The sequence below is a fragment of the Apium graveolens genome, chromosome 5, assembly GCF_009905375.1.
Source record: "Apium graveolens cultivar Ventura chromosome 5, ASM990537v1, whole genome shotgun sequence".
Taxonomy (NCBI): domain Eukaryota; kingdom Viridiplantae; phylum Streptophyta; class Magnoliopsida; order Apiales; family Apiaceae; genus Apium; species Apium graveolens.
This window is the reverse complement of record NC_133651.1, coordinates 263,914,856-263,928,498: the sequence shown is the minus strand read 5'-3', so window position 1 is coordinate 263,928,498 and position 13,643 is coordinate 263,914,856. Positions and strand designations below refer to the sequence as shown.

Here is a 13,643-nt window from a genome sequence, read left to right as displayed (position 1 = left end):
TAAGCGTTGCATTATATTAAATTATTTTTGAGATTATAAAAATAGATATATTATCAAAGCAAATACAATAACTTTAACATTTTATTCATTTATTTCCTTAAAATATAAAATGTAATATTTAATTTAATTTAACATATTTAGACATATATTTTATATAAGTTTAAATCGTATTTTGAATTTTCGTAAAATTATAAATTTTGAAAGTTAAAAAAATCTAAAAAAAAATATTTTTTTAATTAAGTTTAAATTGTATTTTTAATTTTTGTAAAATTATAAATTTTGAAAATTAAAAAAATCTAAAAAACCAATATTTTTAATCAAAATATAAGTTTTTTAAAAAAATGCGGCTATGAGTCGAACCTCATCTGGGCAAAGGGAAGAAAATAAGAGAAAGAGAAGGCCTGTTATGTAATGAAGTCCAGTATTGTTTGGGTTGGGCGGAGCCTAATTGAAAGATATGACCCAAACTATAAAGATATGAAATATAAATTAGAGCTCCTAATGTTCACTAATCGTCTGCTGCGATTCACCTCTTTCTTCTTCCTCTTTCAAACACACACTGATTCACTTGCTCTGTTAGCATTAACAGCGATGCTTACCGTAGACATTCCTCCTAATCAAAATATTTACATCAAAAACCTCAACCAGAAAGTCAAAAAAGATGGTTCTTCTCTCTCTCTCTCTCTCTCCCTCTCTCTCGTGCGCTCTCTCTTCCCCCCCCCCTCTCTCTCTCTTTCTCTATCTATCTTTCTCTCTTTCTCTCTTCCTCTCTTCCTAGGTTTTAAAATTTTAAGTTGAATCTTTAATTTGTCTTTAATAGATAATGCTATTGATTAGTTATATCTCTATGTTTATATGTGTGTGTAAAAGCTAATAATTGTAATTGATTAGTTTGTTACTGCTACGTGTTTGATGTTTATACTTGCGTAATTGTAGGAAGTAGAGTTGGATTATATAATTAAGTTGAGCAAATTTCACAGTTATTTTACTGGTTTCACAGAGCTGAAGAGATCTCTGTATGCCTTGTTCTCAAGTATGGAAGGATTCTGGACATTGTTGCTTTGAAGATGCCGAAACTCAGAGGACAGGCTTGGCTTGTTTTTAGTGAAGTTACTGCTGCTAGTAATGTTGTTCGACAGATGCAGAATTTTCCTTTTTACGGCAAGCCTATGGTGAGTTTTGAAGATCTAGCTATTGATGCTAAAGAAGCAGCAGTTCGCGAGGTTGCGAAGCTGTTTACTCTTCCTGAGCTTTTACAGTCGATTGCTTCGATTAAGGCTGATTACATACTCATCAGCAGGTAACACTTGTTTGTTTTGTTGATTCACTAGGTTACTTTTGCAATATGTTTCGATTTATGGTTATTAGTTGCGAGGTGTGTAAGGTGAAACATTGCAGTAGAATCACGGAATTAAAGTTTTGAATATATAGATATCACGGAAATTTCATGTATGATTATTAGCATATGCTATTAGATATGTAAATGCTTTGAGTTAGGTTCTAAAATATTTATGTTATTATGTATTAGGCAAATGATGCGCAACTGAGCACAATGGTTGCTGAACAGGTACATTTTCAAACATGCCTTGCCTTTATGGCTCTTTCTCGGGCGCCTCCGTTTTAGTTTTCTTCAAAGGCGGTACCTCGATTTTCAAATACTGTAGTCATATTTTAGGGTACTACGTGTATTCATGATTAATGTCTAAGTTTCTATGTTATGCCTGTTTATTTTAGTTTTCTTATTAATGTAGTATTTTTTGTAAGGTTTTAGGTTGAACAAGCACAAGCAAGTCTAGAATCACTTGCTTCGTCTCAAAAAATAGTAAACCAGCTGCGTGAGAATTTTGTATCTATTGGGGAGTATGTACTTGATTTTTTAAGTGACGTTTATTATGACACTAAGACATTTATATAGACTGATAGTTTGAAATCATAGTTATGATATTGTTTCCTTCGTGTCTCTGAGCGTGTGTATTATTCAATGCTGATTAAAGAGCTTTATTTTTTAACATTCTTTGTCAGGAATGCCAAACATTAATAGAAAATCATGATCAAATAAAGCTGCTCAGCAACGCCCGGAATAACTTGAACACAACGTTGAAGGTCTGATATTACCATTTTCTACTTAGAATTCTATTTAATTGTTTGACTAGAGAAATGATCAAAAAAGTTGCTGTGAAATTTTCAGAGTAGTTGAGATGTAGACTAATATTCTTCCGCCCGGGGAAAGTGAAAACTAAAAAGCTTACTTAGCTATGTATTTATATTATTTTGCTACCTAGGGTTTTCTAGGCATGACAACACTTTTATTTTCATTTGTGTATCTACTGGACTACTTTACATTTATCTGTTACTAATAAGATCTTTGTATCCACTTTTAAGAAAACTTAATCTTGATGTAAGAGATTATGAGGAAAATCGATGTTGAAGACCAGCTGTTTTCTTCATGGATCAGGTGTTTTCTGAAGAGGTAAAATTCAGAGTAATAACAGTACTAGAATACAGAGTATTTACAGGAAACTGAGACCTGATAATTACACACGAGACCTTGGTTCACCCCACAAACTGGAAGAGATTAGAGTTTTCTCCGAAAAGTATAATCTCGGCCTTAAAACAGGTAACTGTTAAGTTATTTTTTATATGTATCAACTTATGATTATACCTTGAGAAAAGAATTTAGATATACTATAGTATACTCGAGTCACCAGATCTCTGTATAACTCTTCGTTTTACATTTTACATGAGGTCGAGCGTTCAAGTCTTGTCTAAGGTGGGCAAGAGCACCCTTTTTTAGTTTAATACATTACTATATATTTGCTTATAATTAATGACTTTGCTCTAGGAATCAAAAAGGTTGAGATTTAAGGCGGTAGGTCTGATCTTTGATGAAGGCTATTGAACCAGTAAAACTGTGTTATAAGCTTTTATGATGTCCTTGTGTTGTGTTGGAACTTATATGGTAACTTGTATTATATCTAACATGTTATCTCTTATTGTTATTAACATAATTGCTCAATATGTATATTCAACTCAGAAGCCTAATTTTCTAAGCCACTGCATGATAATCTACTGAAACTAGATCTTTGTGGTTGTCTATTAAGGATATTACTTCAAAACTTTAGTTTTAATGAAGCACTATTATGTTGTGGTAACAACTACTGTTTATTAATGTTTGGCTTATACAGCTGGTAGCACCAAGACGACAATGTTGCGATGTATTGCCTTCCACAGGCGGTAAACTGATGGAAATTGGCATCAAAGAATGCGGAGAAGAAGAACTGACTTATTTGCATTCATAGCAATTCTTCCCTCGACTAGAGCTATGTTATTAAGCTACCCTTACTTTCGATCATAAAATTAGTATTCTAATGTTTAGCAGATGAACTTGCTTGCAACATGTGCATAACTCCTTCTACACAATATTATTGTTAGTGAACATTTTATAAGTTTCTCATCTTTCGCATGGTGCAGTTCTCTCATTATAGTGGAAGCTTTCTTTAGATATCCCAGTACACTAGTTCAGATATTTGCACATAATTTTACATTTAAACTGTTTTCACAGACACTTTTTTTCTACTTTTCTTGCAGAAACCTGGTGGGATTATTGCTCTACTTGATGAAGCCTGGTATGTGCAACATTATATCTTCTTAATACTCTTACAGAAATGAATGTCCTTTTACTGTAATTCTTTAATTGTTCTTTCAGCATGTTTCCCAAGTCAACTCATGATACAGTGATATTATTGAAACATTTATCTTACTAGTTAGACACCTTTAGTCTCATACATGTATAAGATTTTGGATTGCAGTCTGCAAAGGTATCTTTTATAACATGAACATGTTTTGTAATCAGAAAGGTAAATTTAATATCTTCATTATTATTATATCCCTGACTGATAGTCAGAAGGTTAATTGCTTCAAAGTCATTATTCTCTGATGGCGCTAATGCTTTTTTTCCCATTTCGAACAGTCAAACATTTAAACTCTGAATTGTAGGTTTAATATTGTAAATGGAATAAAGGTGATTAACATGTTTATGGTGCATATTCTTTCTGAAGGGTTTTTAGCACATAAACGCAGCGAAAAAGTAAATTTAAATCTTAAAAAACCGAAACTTTCCGCAGGATCCATGCGAAAAATAATATTTAATTCGTAGTTCAGTATGTTTACCTTAAGAAGCTTTACGTTAATGGAATGATGGAGGTCTTTAATGGCGATCCAAAAATGATGAACGGAGATCCTTAGCAGCTGCTCCTCAAGTGTGAAGCACTCCACCGGTATCCACCAAGAAAACGATGTAATGAAGGAGGAGGAGATGGAGAGAATTAGGGTATTGTAAATCTTTTTGGTTGAGGCAAAAATAGAGTTTATAATAGTATATTTATAGGCAAAATTTTCAACTAAAAATTTTCCCATAAAATATTATTATTATTAACCCTTTATTATTCTCACTAATAATTAAAACACCTTTTAATTATTAATCCTTTTTCTAAACTCTTTAGAAATAATTCTCTCACTTGATTTAATTTCCAAAAATTAAATTCTTAATTAATAATATTAAGAACCTTTTCTTAATTAATTTATAATCAATTAAATATCATTTAATCAATTATTAAATTTGCCAATTAATTATTTATTTCATAAATAAATAATTATCAACCATTATTAATTAATTCCTCCACCATTAAATAATTCTCTTTTATGGTGTGACCCTATAGGTTCAATATTAAGCCGATAGTAGAAATAAATAATAATAAAACTATTTTATCATTATTTATATAAATTCTCTAATTTATTAAATATGATTAATTAATTAATCATATTTATTCTACATCGTGAGGGATACTTCTCAGCATATAGCAACTATCCGGATAATACGAATTCACTGCTTAGAATACCAAGAACCTATTCAGTGAGTAGTTACCGTACAATCAATTCCTTCTATCCTGCAATGTCACGATTAAATACAAGGCATGGAACTTGTGTCAAGCCTATCTTATTTAATCACTTGCTTTCCCATTCACTATGCTTAGTTCTATTTAATGTAAATTAGAAACTCCTTTCCAATTTCATTCACTCTGGCCAGAGATTCCTGAACTAACATAAGTGGATCAACATTGAACATTCTCTTCCTACACTGGAAGGGGTAGATCCTTTATTGATCATACACTATCTTCGTGTACAAATTCCTATACCCAGTAGAGCCCTTATAATTGTCCCTTGAGACTAAAAACTAAACCAAAGCATAGTTCAGTGTACACAAGATGACTATGATGACCTCAAGTCTAAGGATACTTGTACAACTATCACTATGTGAACAACTGCTGACACGTTAGTGAACTCCATCAGTTGTTCAGCTGTGTGAGTCATGTTCAGTGAACTTATTGTATAATAAGCACCTACATACTAGCTATAGTTTCACCACACAAATGTCTATGAGAACAGACATCCTTCATAATGAAGCAAGCATAGTATGTACCGATCTTTGCGGATTATTAATTACCAGTTAGTAATCCTACGACCAGGAACTATTTAAGTTTAGAGTTATCATCTTTTAGGTCTCATTATTATGATCTCATCACAATCCATAAAAAGCTTTACTCTAAAATATGGTATATCTTATTTAAACATTTAAATAGATAGAGCCCGCAATAAAAACAAAATAAGTCTTTCATTAATATCAATGAAAATAAAATAGATTACATAAAAGTTATTCCTAAATCCTCATACATGATTGGACTTAGGACATATCTCTTTCAATCTCCCACTTGTACTAAAGCCAATCACTCTGGTATCTAATACCCATCTCCTCTTTCAACAATCTCTCTAATCAGATGAAAGCGCCGCAGGACATGTTTGGAATTTCTATGAGACCTAGGTTCCTTGGCTTGTGCTATTGTTGCATTGTTATCACAATACAACACAATAGGCTCTTCAACGCTAGGGACAACTCCCAACTCAGAAACAAATTTCCTCATCCAAACGGCTTCTTTTGCAGCCTCATTTACAGCTATATATTATGCTTCCGCTGTGGAGTCAGCCGTTGTAGACTGTTTGGAACTCTTCCAACTAATCGCACCACCATTCAGAGTAAACACGTACCCTGACATGGATTTGCTATCACTTTCTGATTGAAAACTAGAGTCAGTATAACCCTTTATTTTCAACTCAGATTCACCACCAAAAACAAGAAAAATGTCCTGAGTCCTTCGCAAGTACTTAAGGATGTTTTTCACTGATTTCTAGTGGTCTTCTCCTGGATTGGACTGATATCTGCTCGTCACACTATTTGAATAAGCAATATCAGGCCTTGTACACAACATCGCGTACATGATAGATCCTATTACTGAAGCATAAGGAATCTTACTCATACGCTCTCTTTCCTTAAGTGTCGTAGGAGACATTTTTTCGGAAAGGGACACTCCATGGCTCATCGGTATGAGACCTCTTTTGGAGTTTTCCATGCTAAACCTTTTAAGCACTTTCTGGATGTATGTACCCTGGGTAAGACCTATCATTCTTCTAGATCTATCTCTATAGATCTTCATACCGAGAATGTAGGATGCTTCTCCCAAGTCCTTCATGATGAAGTTCTTTGATAGCCATACTTTGACTGATTGTAGCATCAGTATATCATTTCTTATAAGAAGTATGTCATCCACATACAATAAAAGAAATGTTACCATGCTCCCACTAACCTTCTTGTAGATACATGGTTCATCTATGTTTTTGATAAAACCAAACTCTTTGATTGTCTCATCAAAACGGATGTTCCATCTACGAGAAGCTTGCCTTAAACCATATATTATTCACAGCAGCTTACACACTAGGTGTTCATTTCCCTTGGAAAGAAAACCCTCTGGCTGTGTCATATATACTTCCTCCTCAAGTTCCCCATTGAGGAAGGCCGTTTTCACGTCCATTTTCCAGATCTCATAGTCGTAGTAAGCAGCAATCGCAAGCAAAATCCGAATTGATTTTAACAGGGCTACAGGCAAAAAAGTTTCATCAAAGTCAATCTATTTCCTTTGTTTGAATCCTTTTGCCACGAGCCTGGCCTTATAGGTCTCCACCTGGCCATCTGCTCCAATCTTTCTTTTGTATACCCACTTGCATCCAATAGGCTTAACACCTTCAGGCGCCTAAACCAGGGTCCATACTTGGTTGGTATACATAGATTCCATTTTGGATTTCATGGCACTATGCCATTTCTCTGAGTTAACACTACTCATAGCCTCATTATAGGTCACAGGGTCATCATCATCAATGATTGACAACTCATTGTCATTCTCAATGACAAGGCCATAATACCTCTCAGGTTGGTGAGACACTCTCCCTGTCCTACGAATGGGCTGTTCCACAGAAGGTTGTTTAGTCTGAACAGGTGTTTCCACTTGATCCGTAGTAGTTTGTGCTTCTTGAACTTCATCAAGTTCAATTTTGCTCCCACTGATTCCTTCAAGGATAAACTCTTTTTCCAAGAAGGTAGCATGTCTGGAGACAAACACCCGATGATCGGTGTAAAAGTAATACCCCAAATTCTCTTTTGGATATCCCATAAAATTACATTTTACGGATCGAGATTCCAGCTTATCTGGGTCAACTTTCTTGACATAAGATGGACATCCCCAAATCTTAACGTGTTTAAGACTCGGTTTCCTTTTTTTCCATATCTCATATGGTGTTTGAGGAACAGATTTGGAAGGCACCTTATTCAGTAAATATGCTGAGGTTTCCAATGCATAACCCCATATGAATACTGGAAGATTCACATAGCTCATCATGAACCGAACCATGTCTAACAAAGTTCGATTTCTCCTTTCAGATGCCCCATTCAACTGTGGAGTATATGGAGGAGTCCACAGGGAGACTATACCATTTTCTTTGAGATAATCTAGAAACTCTCCATTCAAGTATTCACCACCTCGATCTGATCGAATAGCTATAATACTGTGTTTGGTTTGTTTCTCCACTTCATGTTTATATTCTTTGAACTTTTCAAAGGCTTCAGACTTGTGTTTCATCAAATACACATATCCGAATCTAGATCTATCATCTATGAAAGTAATGAAGTACGAAAATCCACCCATGGCTTGCGTAGACATTGGTCCACATAAATCTATGTGTACCGATCCTAACAAATCTGCAGCCCTCTCTCCATGTCCACTAAATGGAGATTTGGTCATTTTACCCAATAGACAAGACTCGCATGTAGGATATGATTCAAAATCAAAGGGGTCAAGTAACCCTTCCTTATGCAATGTCCGCAGTCTATTTTAACTAATATGACCTAGCCTACAGTACCATAAATAGGTCAGATTTCCATCATCTTGTTTCCTTTTATTAGTTTGTTCAATCTGAAGTAAATCATGCTCTACGTCACATACATACAGACCATTATTTAAAATGCGACGTCCAAAAAGAACATTATCTCTAAGGATAGAACATTCATTATTCTTAATAATAAATGAAAAACCATCCACATCCAACATAGGAATAGAAATAATATTCCTCACAATAGAGGGAATGTAATAACAATTATTCAAAATAATAGTCTTGCCCGTAGGCATATGTAAACTAAATGATCCTACAGATATGGCCGCAACCCTTGTTCCATTGCCCATACGTAGAATCACCTCATCTTTTTCAAGAGTCCTACTTCCCTTTATTCCTTGCAACAAATTGCAAATATGAGAACCATAGGCGGTATCTAATACCCAAGTAGAAATTTGACCAGGTGACATATTAACTTCGATCATGAACATGCCTGAATCAGAAGCGGTAGTCTTACTGATAAGTGGCATTTTATACCACTTAGAACGTCTTATAATAGCTTGAATTGGTGTCTTGAAATCAAGTATTTTGTGTATTTGATGCGTTTTTCTAGTGTTTGTGCATTTCAGGATATTAGTTGCATTTCGGGGGAGAATTCATCAATAATAAGCCTTGGCATATGTTCAGCATTGCAAGTGGGAAGATAGGAGCAGATTACAGCGAAGAAACGGAGCAGAACAGACCATTTTTCTAGAAGGGGTCTGAGCGCCCGCTCAGCTATGCTGAGCGGCCGTGCAGGGTCGTAAATTCAGAATAATTATTTTAGACTTCTATTTCTGTTTGCCTTCCAACTTCTGAGTAATCTGGGTTTTATGGGACTCCTATATAAGTAGATTTCAGAGACGTTTCACTAAGGTTGGATCGTAATATTAATCAAGGAGCGAAGGAGATAAGGAAGAAGACCGTTTTAGCACACCGCAACGAAGAGGAAGCATATTTTCTTGTGATTCTTATTTCGTTGTAACGTTGGATGCTAGTTTTCGTTACTTTGAACCTATTTACTCTTGTGACGTACTCTGGTTTAATATAATTAGTTTAGTTATTATTATCTTGTGTTTATTTATCATGTTTTCATATGAACCCATGATGACGATGAGTGCTATCGTGGGCTATCGTGATCATGGGGTCATAACGGATTTACTATGGAATTCTTTAGTTAGGTGTTTAATACCTTAGTGTGTGATGATTGTTTGATATCTAGTATTGGTTGTGCTTATTCATCTTATGTGCTTCGCGAACATATAAGATAGGGTGTTAATCTCTTGTGAAGCGACGGTGGATCTTGAGATTTAGAACTTGCCATGCTAGCATAGGTTCATGTACGATGTTGCATGATTAGTGGGTAGCTCTAACAGTTTTATTCGCCCTGTGTAATCAAAAGGAATAACTTGTGCTTAAATCGTTATGTTATCGATTTCTGTAGACATATAGGGACTCAATATAATTGATGCCTATTCAACTTCTATCTATCTTAATTGTGGATGTTTGGTAGAATGGTATTAGTACAATAAAAATTGACTTTTATCAGTTTCGTGTTATTCGATTAATATCATCAATGTTGCATGCTAAGGGTAATAACAATGACTATTGAAGGAAGTAGTAATGAAGTTGTGATCTCATGAGTGTTTTAATATTGTTAATTCGAAGTGTTAATTAAGTGCTTAATTGTAGTAGTTAATTGTAGTTAATAATTAGTTAATCAATTTTAAGTGTTATTGTCTTAACATTGAGAAGTAATCATACATTGGTGAGTGAGTTTAATTGAACATAATTAGTCTGAGTCTCTGTGGGAATGAACTAGAAAATATTCTATATTACTTGCGAACGCGTATACTTGCGTGTATTATTAGCGCGTGTTTTCGCCCCAACAAGTTTTTGGCACCGCTGCTGGGGACTCGGCATATTTGTTTAGTTTATGTACTTACCATCATTGGTCATTAGGACTCAGTGATTAAGACGTGTTACTTATTGTTTCCGGTTGTGTTTCAGGTACTTTAGCGAGCATTTATGCAAACTCGTTCTCGTACTCGCAAGAGGACTTTAGATACAGCTGAGGAGACAGACGAAGTTCTTGATATTCCGGAGAAGATAGATTTTGAAGATTTGGATTCAGGAAGTGAGCAGAAAGAGCCAGTAGTCATGGGTGATCGTACTGTTCCGACAGATCCAGCTCTTATGGACTTTTCTTGGCCTAAAATTGATGACATTCAGTCAAGCATTCTTCATCCGGCTATTCAGGCTAACACCTTTGAAATCAAGTCGGACACTATTCAGATGGTGCAGAATTATATTTCTTTTAGAGGTGCTGCGACTGAAGACCCCGACATGCACATAAGGAATTTTATCGAGATCTGCAGTACTTTCAAATATAATGGTGTGACTAATGAGGCTATCAAGCTGAGGCTTTTCCCATTCTCTCTGAGGGATAAAGCTAAGGACTGGTTACATTCCGAACCAGCTGGGTCCATCACTACTTGGCAAGATCTTGCACAAAAGTTTCTGGTGAAGTTTTATCCAATGGCAAAGACTGCTGCTATGAGGAGTGCTCTTACTCAGTTTGCGCAACAACATACAGAATCTATGTGCGAAGCTTGGGAGCGCTACAAGGAGATGTTGAGAAAGTGTCCACATCATGGAATGCCCGATTGGATGGTGATCACTGGTTTCTATAATGGTTTGGGGGTCCAATCTCGGCCCATGCTCGATGCAGCAGCTGGAGGCGCCTTGTGGACCAAAAGCTATACTGAGGCTTATAATCTTATTGAGACTATGGCTGCAAATGAGCATCAAAACCCAACTCAAAGGATGATGCCTGGGAAGGTATCAGGTATTCTGGAAGTCGATGCAGCCACAGCTATTGGAGCGCAGCTCCAAGCGCTGTCTATGAAGGTCGATTCTCTAGCCACCTATGGAGCCAATCAGATAGCTATGGTCTGTGCGCTTTGTGCAGGTTCTCATGCTACGGATCAGTGTTCTCTTGTAAATGAATCTGTTCAGTATGTGAACAATTATCAGCGACAACAGCAGCCTGTGCCAGCTACTTATCATCCTAACAACAGAAATCATCCAAATTTCAGCTGGGGTAATAATCAGAATGCTATTCAGCAACCATATCAGCAAGGCGTAAGTAAGCAGTTCAATCCACCTGGATTCCAGCAACCGCGACAATAAGCTCAAAGGCAATCATATCCTCAACAGGGAGGTGCAGCTGCACCCACTAGTGTTGATTTTGAGGAACTTAAGCTGTTGTGCAAGAGTCAGACGGTGTCGATCAAGACCTTGGAAAATCAAATTGGTCAAATAGCCAATGCAGTGCTCAATCGTCAACCTGGCACACTTCCCAGTGACACTGAAGTGTCAGGCATGAAGGAAGCTAAAGAGCAAGTCAAGGCTATTACCTTAAGGTCTGGAAAAGTTGCTGATGCTGAAAAAGTAAAAGAAGGAGAAGCTGAAGTTGGAGATGAAGAAGCTAAGCAAAAGGAGAAAGCGGCGGAACTAAGGAAGATTACTATTGAACACAACTCTATCCTCCACCACCTTTCCCTAAGAGATTGCAACACCAAAAGCTGGATAAGCAGTTTGGTAACTTTCTGGAGGTGTTCAAGAAACTTCACATCAATATACCTTTCGCTGAGGCTCTGGAGCAAATGCCTAGTTATGCGAGGTTTATGAAGAGTATTCTTTCAAGGAAGGTGAAACTGGATGACCTTGAGATCGTTGCTCTAACGGAAGAATGCAGTGCTGTGCTGCAACAAAAGTTTCCTCTAATGCTGAAAGATCTAGGTAGCTTCACCATTCCTTGCACCATTGGCAAGTTGTCTTTTGGACAAGTGCCTTTGTGATTTGGGAGCAAGCATCAATCTGATGCCGTTGTCGATCTTTAAAAATTTGGATTTGCCTGATCCAAAGCCCACCTACATGTCTCTACAATTGGCTGATCGTTCTATTACTTACCCAAGAGGCATAGTGGAAGATGTGCTAGTCAAGGTGGATAAGCTCTTCTTTCCTGCAGACTTTGTGATTCTGGATTTCGAGGAAGATAAGAAGATTCCCATAATCTTGGGAAGACCTTTCTTGGCTACTGGCCGTACCTTGATAAACGTGCAGAAAGGTGAACTTACTATGAGGGTGCAGGATCAGGATGTGACATTCAATGTATTCAAAGCAATGAAATTCCCTACAGAAGATGAGGAGTGCTTAAAAGTGGAATTGATTGATTCTGCGGTCACTTCAGAACTCGATCATATGCTAATGTCTGATGCATTAGAAAAGGCCTTAGTGGGGGATTTTAACAGTGATGATGAGGATGGAAATGAGCAACTACAATATCTTAATGCTTCTCCCTGGAGGCGAAAGCTAGACATGCCGTTTGAATCTCTTGGTGCTTCTGACCTCAAAAATGCTGAAGGAAAGCTCAAACCATCTATTGAGGAAGCACCTACCTTGGAGCTTAAGCCATTTCCTGAACACTTGAGGTATGCTTTTTTAGGTGATGCATCTACTTTACCTGTTATTATTGTATCTGACCTTTCAGGTAGTGAGGAGGACAAGCTCTTAAGGATCTTGAGAGAATTCAAATCGGCTATTGGATGGACCATAGCAGACATCAAAGGGATCAGCCCTTCATATTGCATGCATAAGATTCTGCTAGAAGAGGGTAGTAAGCCGACTGTTGAGCAACATCGCAGACTTAATCCTATCATGAAAGAGGTGGTGAAGAAAGAAATTTTAAAGTGGCTGGATGCAGGAATCATTTATCCTATTTCTGACAGTTCTTGGGTAAGCCCCGTGCAATGTGTACCTAAGAAAGGAGGTATCACTGTGGTAGCAAATGAAAAGAACGAGCTCATCCCTACTCGAACAGTCACATGATGGAGAGTATGCATGGATTACCGAAAGTTGAACAAGGCCACGAGGAAGGATCACTTCCCTCTTCCGTTTATTGATCAAATACTTGACAGGTTGGCTGGTCATGAGGACTATTGTCTTCTGGATGGCTACTCAGGGTATAATCAGATTTGTATTGCACCAGAGTATCAAGAAAAGACTACCTTCACTTGTCGATTTGGCACGTTTGCTTTTCGCAGACTTTCGTTTGGGTTATGTGGCGCACCGGCCACTTTTCAGAGATGTATGATGGCTATATTCTCTGACATGATTGGAAATAATGTCGAGGTGTTCATGGACGACTTCTCCGTCTTTGGACACTCGTACGATGAATGTTTGAATAATCTTCGTGCAGTGCTCAAAAGGTGTGTGGAAACTAATTTGGTGCTCAATTGGGAAAAATGTCATTTTATGGTGCGTGA

At 36.7% G+C, this 13,643-nt stretch overlaps 1 long non-coding RNA gene and 1 other non-coding gene across 3 annotated transcripts; one reads left to right on the top strand and one right to left on the bottom strand.

The window, feature by feature from the left end:
- Positions 1–532: 532 nt before the first annotated feature.
- LOC141661726 (uncharacterized) lies at positions 533–4,270 on the top strand. 2 transcript variants are annotated; one of them, XR_012550105.1, is made up of 6 exons: positions 533–664; positions 1,001–1,300; positions 1,529–2,103; positions 2,456–2,617; positions 3,186–3,626; positions 3,707–4,270. It is a non-coding gene; the product is annotated as an uncharacterized LOC141661726 (long non-coding RNA). The 2 variants fall into 2 exon arrangements; XR_012550104.1 differs by having other exon boundaries at positions 3,186–4,270.
- Positions 4,271–10,866: 6,596 nt separating this feature from the next.
- LOC141662484 (small nucleolar RNA R71) lies at positions 10,867–10,973 on the bottom strand. The gene has a single exon (XR_012550599.1). It is a non-coding gene; the product is annotated as a small nucleolar RNA R71 (small nucleolar RNA).
- Positions 10,974–13,643: the final 2,670 nt, after the last annotated feature.